The sequence below is a fragment of the Crinia signifera genome, chromosome 6 (assembly GCF_055691185.1).
Source record: "Crinia signifera chromosome 6, ASM5569118v1, whole genome shotgun sequence".
Classification (NCBI taxonomy): domain Eukaryota; kingdom Metazoa; phylum Chordata; class Amphibia; order Anura; family Myobatrachidae; genus Crinia; species Crinia signifera.
Genome location: NC_139222.1, coordinates 189,154,424 through 189,166,826, shown reverse-complemented (window position 1 = coordinate 189,166,826; position 12,403 = coordinate 189,154,424).

Below are 12,403 nucleotides of genomic sequence, written 5' to 3'. Positions count from 1 at the left end.
GGTTAGCCATCACTGCCCTAGTGGATGGTAGGGCATGAAATAACGCCTGTCTGCTCCAAAAAAAGGTGAAAAACCCATGTCGACCTTTTGACGATCGACCTAATGCTTGTGTCAACCTTCTTTCCATGTCGACCTTAAGCGTGTCCCTTTATTTCAGGTTTCAACTTAAGCCATGTTGACCTTAAGTGTGTCAACCTAACGACCGTATACCGGCCAAACACAGGTTCAGGGGCAGATAGGGAACTGACAACATTGGAAAATGTTGTAGAAGAGGCCTGACATGGGCAGCGCCAGAGGTATAACATGCTGTGTAGACATGTCAGCATCACTGCAAAGATGGAGTAACAGAATGGAGGGAACATGGCAGTGTAATGAGTACAGTGGGGTGTCTGCGGGAGGTGGGCCCACATGTCGGTACACAAAACATATATATATCTGTTGGCCAACCGGAGATCTTCCCTGTGGGCCGCATGGGCAATCTGCACATCATCCATCTGCCCACCCTGCAATGCAGCTTGTTCTTGCCAGGAATGGGAGGAAATCACTTTTTTTTTTTTGTATTTGCTCCTAACTCTGAATCATGTTCAAAATATCAGATAAGTCTTCTGTGGATCTCTGTCCTTTGACATAATTTGGCACATTTAATGTACCAAACATCACATGTAAGGCCTTATTTTAATGACTATATACTGGATTATGAAACCTAACAGTACGATTGATGTGAAAGCACCCATTATTATCTTGGACATTATCTGGTAAGCGTGGCGTGCACCACTGCACTTAATTAAATATGAAACACTTTGCTGAATCTGGTCATCACTCCCTCCTCTTGTACATGTGCTCTAATCCTGATTGCTTGTAAACCAGCTGGAATAACCTTTCCTACACAACACTTATTTGTCCGCTGCTTTGTGTTTCATCGGTGGGGTAATGCACACAGACCATGTGGGGTAATGCACACAAACACTCAGTTTGTAATAAGTGTAAGCTCTTTGTAGATGCTTTCCAAGAAGCTCCTTCCTCCCAAGTGTGATAGCCCAATATGGAGAGAGAGTAGGAAGCACAACCATATATTCAAAAAGCTCACTTTTTTATTGCATTCAGAAAAGCAGTAACACGAAGCTGAAATGTTCCAGACAGCAAAAGGGCTCTCTTGACAAGTCTCTATCAATATAAAATTATAGGTTGAAGCCTGTTTATTCGAGAGATACTGATGCAATTCCCGAGTAAACAAATTGGATTTTGTGCAGATGTTAATATTTCTAGAGTTTGCTAATAGTGGTATTTACATATAACCTGTAGCAACGTGTAATCATTTTCCAACACTGCTGCATATATTTTGTATGTTTTAAAGCACTTTACATTATGCAATGCTTCTGAGGGCAAGGATAATGCTATATAAATGGCATGCTAGTATAATAATGGGCCTTATTCTAGTTCACTCTTTCTGACAAAATCCTTCTTAGATGGACAAAACCATGTTCACTGCAGGTGGGGCAGATGTTACTTGTGCAGAGAGAATTAGATTTGGGTGAGTTATTTTGTTTCTGTGCAGGGTAAATACTGACTGCTTTATTTGTACACTGCAATATAGATCTCACTTTGAAGTAAAACCCCACCCAAATCTAATTCTCTCTGCACAAGTAACATCTGCCCCACCTGCAGTGCACATGGCTTTGTCCATCTAAGAAGGATTTTGTCAGAAAGAGTGAACTAGAATAAGGCCCAATGTCAGCACTAAATAAAAGAAAACATTATGGCTGATGATTGTTGGTATGTATTGCAGATGGTGGGTCTCTCCGTAATCTGCTACTGGAGTAACACACCGTATTTATCAGGACAACTAAATATAATGACTACAATTTGACTACAAATTAAAATAAACCTGATACAGTCTGATTTGCTGAACCCTTATTAAATGTAATCCTTTCCCTATGGAAGTAAATAGGCATAGGGCAGTATTTTGTTTCACCTGAATCAAAAAGGCAAAGCCAAATCCCCAAAAGCAAGCCTACAGTATTTTTTAAGTAAAAACGGGGCTGCAGCGGCTGAAAACACACAGATTCTCACTAAACCTGAGTATTTTTGCCGTGATATAATACTGTGTGCGTGTGTGTGTGCGTGTGCGTGTGTGTGTGTGTGTGTGTGTGTTTTTGCAGTGAAAAGTTCAGTGAAACATCAGGAAAAATGTTGCCCAGGTGATTGGATGGAACTGTGCTAGACGTGCTATCCACAGTGGCAGAACAGAATTGCTTGTGTTTGGGAGGTATACAGTATGTGGTGGTGGACTGAAGGAACTCTCTGCAGCACTGATGCACGAATCGTCCCTGACTGATATGTCCACAATAAAAGTTCAGATTTATCCTCCACTGGCGCTCTCTAAGTTAAAACAATACACCCCTTATTCGTAGAGGAGGACCCTCTTCTCCGATAATCACGATGTGCATACACCTGAATACAAATGCAGATAAATACCACACATCCCTCTCAAGGGAATAACGTTCAACTTCTCAGTTTTAATAGCTCAGAGGAGATCTGGTTCTATGGCCCCGTCGAATACAGTGAGTTTGCTCCAATCATTGTCCCCAAAAAACAAGGAAATTATATACTGTATGGTGTAATACCATTTATTGAAGTGAAATTTAAAACAACAAATTATAAAACAAGTAGGTGGAAAGATGGTAGAAATGAACTGTTACAGAGAACTGAGATAGCAGCAGTTCTCAAGTTCACATAATATTGACAGTGAGTCCCGGGAAAACACAGTCAAATAGTAATATCAGGAAACAGATCCACATCCATCCAAATTGCCACCAGTCCAAGTGAAGAACTCCAGGGAACTCAAAACGCGTTTTCAGCCCACTGCCTGTGGCCTTTATCAAGGAGATAAGAATTCTCGTTTGTTTCCATTGATATGTACCCAGCTTAACATATACAAGAAAAAGTTGATATGCAGCACATTAGGAGATATTGGATTATTTGTGGACATGTCAAACGATGTGACGAGTGCAATATCTGGGGTGATAGGGACCCGACGGGGTGCAGGCATCGGCAAGGGCATACACATTTGCAGATGATGGTAGCAATGAATGAAGGGTGGAGCAGTGCGGCCATGCTACATTCCTCTCATGGCTCTCGCTAGTAATATCCTCCATTGTCTTGCAGGTACAGATGACTGGCAGGAGCATGCATCATTAATGCTATAGTGTCTTGCACGAAAATATTGTTAACGTTGGTCATTATCATGCACATTGTTAACAATATCTTCTAGTGCCAGGGGTAGCCAACTCCAGTCCTCTAGAGCAGTGGTACTTAAACTCTGTCTCAGGACCCCACACAGTTCACGTTTTCCAGGTCACCCAGCAGGTGCACAGGTGTACTCATTACTCACTGGCACATTTTGAAAAGATCCACAGGTGAAGCAAATTCTTTCACTTGATTCTGTGAGGAGACCTGCAAATCATGCACTGTGCTCTAGAGCAGTGGTAGCCAACTCCAGTACTCGAGAGCTACCAACAGTTCACGTTTTTCAGACAATCTAGCTGCTGCACAGGTGCACTCATTACTGACTGACACATTTGAAAAGATCCACAGGTGGAGCTAATTACTTCACTTGTGATCTGTACAAGTCTAATGCTGTGTACACACTTGTACAATCTGCATAAGATCCAGATGAGATTTTGACTATATAGTCAAAATCTTATCTGGATCTCATGCAGATTGTATGGGTTTTACCCAAGCGATCCAGATGCATTCAAGATGCGCGCTCCCATATCTCAGCCAGAAAGTCTTGGCTGCCCTGTCTATATAGTGCAGATCTGCACTATATAGTCTAAATTGTAATCGCATCTGGATCTCATGCAGATTGTACAAGTGTGTACACAGCATTAGGGCAGTATTCAATGAGGCTGATTCGCCATGTTTTATGGCGAATGTGTGCTATTTTCATGCTGTAAGGTGAATCTTTTTACTGAAAAAGTGATTCACCCTATTCAACGTGCACTATTCGCCGATGGCGAACAGTGAATGACGGACAATTCGCCGTCTGATAGTCGCTGTGTTTTTTCAATGTAATTCGCCGTGAGTGTATTCAATGATCAGATGGCAAATTGCTTTCTAAGTGATTTTCGCTGTGTGTCACCGTGTAGCAATCGCCATCTTTTTATGGTAAACTTTTAAAATAAAGGGTTTTTTTTTTTTTTTTAATTGTGTAAAAAAAAAAAAATCAGGAATTTTTATTATGTGAAGGGGCATGCTATTTTTATGAATATATATTTCATTTTTTTTTTTTTTTACACATAACAGCCAGCAGGCTTACACTAATCTGCTAAAAACCAGGATGGAAGTTGCCATCCCTGATCTCAGACACCCACCCAAAATTTGCATGGGTACACCTGCGTTTTCTCAAACACACAGAACAAGCCATGTGTAAGGATAAATGTGTAGCCCCTCGACCTGGTGGCCCCTTAGGTACCCGTGAGAATGTAATCTTAACACTACACACCAAACACACGGTGGCGAGTCAAGAAACATTCTGCTTTATTAGAAGTTTAACAGTAAGTTAAAAGACATGATACATGGGTGTGGACAAATGTGTGGTACTTTGTTATTGGCTGTTTAACAGTTGCTGGGCAGACAGGAGGCATACAAGATATTATACACAAGAGAATGGGTGAGAGAGGGGGGTTTTTGATTATAGAGGAGTTTATACATAAACACACTGCATAGCAATTCCAAGAGGGGGGGTTGGGAGCAGAAGCTCAGTGCCGAAGTGATAACGCACACAGGCCCCTTATTCTGTAACCTTGAAATGTAGCTATGCAAAAACAGTCTACCCACAATGGGAACAGTCTACGTGCAAATTCCTATATGCTACATGGGTTCTAAATTTAACCCTTCAATCCCCTCTTAGAATCATGAATTTAGATGATATGATTCTTCTTACCAAATTTCTTATTTCTGTGCTTAGCAAGATATTGTTTGTAGCCTTCAGGGGAATTTGCGTGTGCAGGGGCAATGGATTCAAATTTTCTACAACATGGTATAATACAAAAAACAACAATACAGATAATTGTAAGAATAATCAATATATAGATTGTTAATTGAACAAGGGCCTGCTTCCAGTTTTCAAACCATCCAAACCATTGGCTCCATGGGTTATCGATGCCTGAATTCTTCTTCAATTCTATTGATAAATCCTCCAGTTTTTTAATAGCTAGAGTAACTTTACCATTGGGGCCTGTATTGTCAGGGATATATGTACAACATCCTTCAACTTTCCTTATATAAACACAAGCTCCTCCTTTCTCTGCTAATATCATATCTAGAGCCATACGATTTTGAAATGTCATTTGTGATATGGCTTCTAATTGTTCTGCAATGCCTTTTAAAGCATCTCTTATATCATTTACAAATCTCTGCTGGTTGTAGTAAATGTAATTAATCCAAGCAACATTTTTGTTTGCTGTGATTGTGGGTATGATGGATTCAAAGCCAGCCGCAACTTGATCTCTGGCCTTAAATTCATCTGGGACCCCTCTTGGGACACCAATTGCATCAATATATACATGTGGATCAAAACTCCCTAAAGGTGTTCCCCTTTTCTTTCTATTAATTGTGTCTTCAGGCAAAGGTGCCTCTATTTCTGCAGGTAGTATGTGTAAGGGCATAATAATTTTGGCTAGAGCACACTGTCCCTGCCAAGGAGTATCTAGCTTAGTTCTTATCTTCATATCACCGCAAATATAGTAAATGTCACCAAGGGATTTAGTCTGGTTGACAAGTACAATGTGTCTATATTTACTACAGTATCCATCAGGAAAGGTTCTTAAATTCCTTCCTGTTGTGTCATTGGATACATAACATGTGTAGTTACCTGGGTAAATGGTGATGGTGTTTCCTGGGTTAGAATTCTTTGACAATATGGGATATTTCATTTTCCATAACTCACATTCACTATCATTTGTACGAGTACCGTTATATAAACTGAAAAAAAACAATTCTCTTGGGATTCTGGGATGTTTAAAGGTACAGTGCCTAGATGAGGCCTGGATTTTGCACAGACATAACAATTACTTCTATTATGTGTATCAGCTAGTTTTGGGAACTGGAAATAATCAAGTACAAATGTGGCAGTATGAGTGTTAGATGAGTTAAACCATAGAGTTAGTAGTTCACCATTTTGGGTTATATCTACTTCAGCTTTAAGGGGAATGCAAAGAGCAAGAACGAGCAAAGTTATTGGGGTCAATATCAGGTGCTGGTCCAGAGTTGGAGTCATCATGGAATGGGTCCTCTTCTCCACGTTGGAGGTCAGGGTTGTCTACCCTCGTTAGTACCTCGTCCTGTTGGAGGTCAGGGTTGTCTACCCTCGTTAGTACCTCGTCCTCGATCTGTTCTCTATCCGGGACGTTACTCAGGATTCTCTTTACCCTGGATGCGTGTATCCACACTGGACTCTCTTCTGTAAGGACAGCCGTACTTGTTACCGCTACGATCTCTGTTTCTGGACCATAGGTGAAGTCTCCTGGGCTCTTATTTCTGGCGAGGACCTTCACAACGACCTTGTCTCCAACCTGGAAGGGGTGTGTTGGTTCCTGTGGATTAGAAGGATTTTTACAAATAACACCATGTTCAATTTCACTAAGTCTGGTGATGAGGGACCTAACATACTCTTCTCTAATCTGTTCTAGATCTCCTTCCTGGACTATCATTGGTTTCTTGGCCCAAGGTGTGGGAAAAAGTCTTCCCATCAGAATTTCAAAGGGTGAATAACCCAGAGTCTTTTGGGGGGTCATTCTAATTTCTGCTAGGACAATGGGGAGGGTTTGTTTCCATTTATTAAATGTTCCTCCTGTTGCTTTCCTAAGTTTGTCCTTTAAAGTCCTATTTATTTTTTCCACAATTCCTGAACTTTGAGAATGATAGGGAATGTGAAATTTCCTCTCTATTTGAAATGCTTTTACTAAAGCTTGTGTGATTTTTTGCTGTAAAGGCAGTGCCTTTGTCGCTATCTATTTGGAGCGGGCATCCCTATCTAGGGATGATTTCTTGTGTTAGTATGCGTGCAACTGTTTTTGCATCTTCTGCTTTTGTGGGAAATGCCTCTGGCCATCTGGAAAACATATCTACTATGACCAGAGCATACTCCTGTTTTGTACCTTTGTTAGGTATATGTGTAAAATCAATTTGCAAATGTGTGAAAGGAGTAGTTGGGTACTCCGGGTGTTGATGCTTTGCTTTCATTGGGTTATTAGGGTTGTTGCGCAGACAGGTAATACATCTGCTAATGTACTAATCTACCAATGTTTTAGCATCTGTGATATAAAAGTCTTTGCTCAAAAGTATAGCTGTGGTGATTTTGCTATAATGTCCTACCCCATGGTAGTGAGCAATGAACAATGGGGCGCTTGATTGTGGTATGCATGGTCTCCCCTCTTGCAGATCAATCCTGTTATAGGATTTTTCTGCAATATTGGAAATAACCAGTCATCCAAGTCTTTTTGTGATGCTGAGCTTTGTAGTTCAGTGATCAGGTTTATCTTTCTACATTTGGCAAGCTCTTGTGAGCGCTATGAGTTCTGCAGCTTGTGCTGATTGATATGGAATGGGTCTCGCTTCTAAAATGTCATTTGGGAGGCGTACCACTGCGTAGCCTGCCTGATATGTCGAGTCATTGGGTCTACTACAAGAACCATCCACAAATACATGGTCAGAACCTGGTATTGGTACAGGGGAAATGTCAAGTCTAGGGGAGGTCTCTGACTCTATTGATGCAGAACAGTCATGATCGTCAGGAATGTCATCCTGGGAACCCTTTAGTCCTAAAAGTGCATTTAGAATGGGTGCGGGGCCTGAGGATGCGTTTGCATACTTAATGGTGAGTGAGGGGCTTCCTAGCAACAGGACCTCATCTCCACTAAGACGCTGGGCTGACATGTTGTGTGTGTAGCCCTTTAAGTAATGCTACAACATTATGTGTGGTATGGAGAACAGTGGGTGAGCCTAGGGTGAGTGTGGTTGCCATCTCAGCTACCATTGCACAGGCCGCCAGTGCCCAAAGACAGGCAGGCATACCTTGGACCGACACCGGCATCACTTTGGAAAAGAATGCCACGGGGCGCAGCTTACCTCCATGTTTTTGTGTCAGCACACCCGCCATGGTTTTACATTTTGTCCCTTGCATATAAATGAAATGGTTGTACATAGTTTGGGAGGGTCAATGCCGGACTTTTCATCAACATACATTTTTAAGGCTTTCATATGCATTTAACATTTCTTGTGACCATTGTATCTGTTTAGGTTTGTCATTGAGTGTGGCTTGTCTCAAAATGTTATCATAGTAGGAACAGTCAGAAATCCACTGTCTGCAATAATAGTGTTTGGGCGGACCAGACCCAGTACAGACTGTATGCGTTGTGGGCTGACTTTCCTTTCCCCTTTTGTCAAGACAAAACCTAAATAATCAACATTCTTTTTGCACCATTGCATTTTTGCTTTTTGACACTTTGTGCCCACATTCACAGAGCCAGTTTAACAGTGATATACCATCCTCTCGGCATGCCTCCTTTGTTGAACTACAGATAAGCAGATCATCTGCATACTGTAGCAGGACTGAACCATAGGGGGGGTGCCAGGGGGGTTGTGGCTTGGAGCACGATGCTGTACACAACAGGGGAGTTAATATACTCCTGTGGCAGTCTGCATCATGTTAACTGCTGGCCTAAAAAAAAAAAAATGCAAATAACAGTTGTGTCTGGGTGTCCACAGATATGCTAAAAAATATATTTTTCAAATCGGTTACTGAGAAGTAGGCGGCATCTACAGGGATGGCTGAGATGAGTGAGTTTATATCAGGTACAGTGGGTGCAATGGGAACAATTAATTGGTTTATTGCTCTGAGGTCCTGTTGACCATATCTGAGAATTTACAGTGTCTAATTCTGTGTTTGGGTCAGAACTGTCAGTCATGAGCAAGTGTGGTGATGAAACATCAATTCCTTTTCCTTCTTCTGATGGACTAATTGTGATTTCTAGCACAGAGGGAAGATCTCTGCCTAGCAAATTCATTGGGCAGTCAAATATTACAGTAAATTCATGTTTTCCTATGTCATGGCCCTTTAAGGTCTGTCCCTGCCAGTCAATCTGAAATCTGGGGTTGTCTCTAGGTCTGGGTTGGCTGGGCTGCATGGGGTTACTGACCTGTCGGGGTTTGTTTGAAGGGAACGGACAGTCTCTAGCCCAATGGCTATCCCTTTCACAGTTATAGCAGCTTGTCTGCCTGTTGGGTGGGGGTCCCGCAGGAGCCCTCTGAGGTAGTCTGTCTCTAGGAGAACGGAATGGTTTATTCTGTCTCCTAGGATTGTTTTGATTTTGGAAGCGTGTGAACGGGGTATGTGATGGTGTGACAGTGTTTCTTTTAACTTCAAAACAACCTGCTGCTTCCTTTTCATACAAATGTTTTTCAAAATCCTTCACTGTGTCAGAGGTCCAAGTTGAAACATTCTGCTTCACAGCGAGGATATATATCGGCAGCAGATTATTAATGAAAGTAGAAACAAGTAAATTATCATTATGCAGAAGCGGCAGACCTGTTTCCTCGGTCCCGCACTTCTTGAATCTTTTCCAGAAATTTGTCACTGTTTCTGTTTACAACTTACAGCTATGGGGAGAGATGAGCGTGCTTTAAACACTTCATTCATATGTGCAGCAAGTTGATCCCACATAGCATCTATGCCTTTTTGTGTATTAAGTGGGTAACCTACAGTTGTTTGTGTGACTGAGGGTACACTGATAAGTGGAACTTTTTCCCAGTCTCATATCTCCTTGGGTAAAGCTGCGTCCTTTGCATGCTTTCTTTAAATATATTATACATCCTATTGGTGTTATTATTGTTTTGGGACAATTTTTAATTATCCTATCTATCCCGCTAAATTGTCTACTCAAGGGTTAATGAAATAGTAACTTGTGGGGGAGACACGGGCAACATATTCTTTACATGTCTCTCCTGGTAAAAGCGGGGAATATTCTGTTTCTTTACTCTAATATAATCCCATAATATAACAGTATATCAGTCAATATGGTTACAATAATATCTGTCACAAGTCAAGTCGCAATTGTACTTAAAATTACTTTAAACAAAATGACATTCAGTAGCCAAATCACTTTGCAAATCTACTTAGGATCACTTTAAACAGCAATAACACTCAGTGGCGTACACTTACCACCCGTTCACTGAGTATCCTTAATACAAAACATACAATAAGGCAGACAGAACACTTCAGCGTACGTACACTTACCATCCGTCTACTGAGTGTTTAAACAAATACACAGTTTGCAACATTAACAGACAAACATGTACATACATATATTTAGGCGATCAGATCGAGGAGGCTTTCTCTGTGAACCCCTGGTTCAATTGCGGTATCCCGGATACCTGTTTCGTAATCTCAAGTCCCGGACTTGAATTACCTTTACGTGGACCCCAGGTCCTTTTTTATGACGTGGACCTCTGGTCCTTGTATCCCTGATACATTTTATGGCGTCATAAATTTCCTTACATACAATTACGTAATATTAAGTCCCGGACTTAAATATTACCTTGTCACGTGTTCCCGGAACACGGAGTGAGTTCAGATTCTCAAATTCAGCAGGTGGCCGCAATCCCGTGGAGGGGACGGCCGGCTGAATCCCAGACGAAGCCCTCAAATTGTAAGGATAAATGTGTAGCCCCTCGACCTGGTGGCCCCTTAGGTACCCGTGAGAATGTAATCTTAACACTACACACCAAACACACGGTGGCGAGTCAAGAAACATTCTGCTTTATTAGAAGTTTAACAGTAAGTTAAAAGACATGATACATGGGTGTGGACAAATGTGTGGTACTTTGTTATTGGCTGTTTAACAGTTGCTGGGCAGACAGGAGGCATACAAGATATTATACACAAGAGAATGGGTGAGAGAGGGGGGTTTTTGATTATAGAGGAGTTTATACATGAACACACTGCATAGCAATTCCAAGAGGGGGGGTTGGGAGCAGAAGCTCAGTGCCGAAGTGATAACGCACACAGGCCCCTTATTCTGTAACCTTGAAATGTAGCTATGCAAAAACAGTCTACCCACAATGGGAACAGTCTACGTGCAAATTCCTATATGCTACATGGGTTCTAAATTTAACCCTTCACCATGTTTCCACCCTTAAAATGCTGGCTTCCTGTTGTACTGCGAGACTGCTCTGCATACAGATATTTATTCACAATATGCGTAAGCACATGCACAACGTGAACCCTATGCATGCACAGTGAACGGATAATCACCCGGAACACATTCTCTAATTACTGACCCATGCTGTATAACCCCCATGGAGGGAACTTTTCTTTTGCATTGCTGAGATTGTGCAGTTTGCTTACATTGAGATTTTTCGATCTTGAATAATAGAGTGTATTAGTTATAAAAGGTTTGAATGCAAGTGATATCTATAAATATGTATGTACAGTATGCACTAATGTCACCCTCCTGGGTGAGAAAGGCATCTGAGTGAAAAGTGTGAGTTTAAGAGGATGACGACAGCCATGGAACATCCCAACAGCTGTTTTCTCTGTGTAGCAATAAGGATTCCCCTGGTGATCCCGTATTACCTGCATCAGTGAGCTCACAGTCCAGTCCTCTACCGTAGCACTACAAAGATCTGTAAATATGTGGCTCATTGCAGTTGTCTGCTTTGTACTACAGCAAACAGCTCATTCTGGAATCTACAAATAAGAAGGCTCCTGGGGATCCCCTGCATTTGTCTACATGAGTAGGCAGGTATTATTTAAAGACCACTCTAATTCGTAGTGTTAATAAAAACGCTGTGATTATTAAGAAGATAACCAGGCAGTTCTGTAACTATATTGTTACATTACACTATCCAAAAGTACAATGATTTTCATTCTTCATCACATGATGTGGAAACACTTTATATTACATTTAGAATTACAGACATTTGTAGCTGTCACAATTCCACCTGCACTCAGATACCGATATCTAATACCCATACACTCCATACTATATGCGGCACTGCAAAATTAATGATACGTGCATTAAACATTGAAAATATTGTTAACTATATCATTCACATTGGGACCTCCTGCTGAACATGCAGTCACTGACTATATCGTCAGATTGGACTGCATGTTCAGACGATCAAGTCTATTGATAATGATGTATAGTGGGTGCACATTGAACAATATGCACAATGATAATAATGATATTATAGTGCATATCATTAACACAAATCGTATAGTGTCAACCAACCTTAAGAAGCTGGGTTGTGACCGTTGTGCACTGTCCCTTAGGATACTGTAACTCTACAACCACAAAGGAAAACGATGGAGTCCTTCTCACAAAGATCACTATTCTAATGC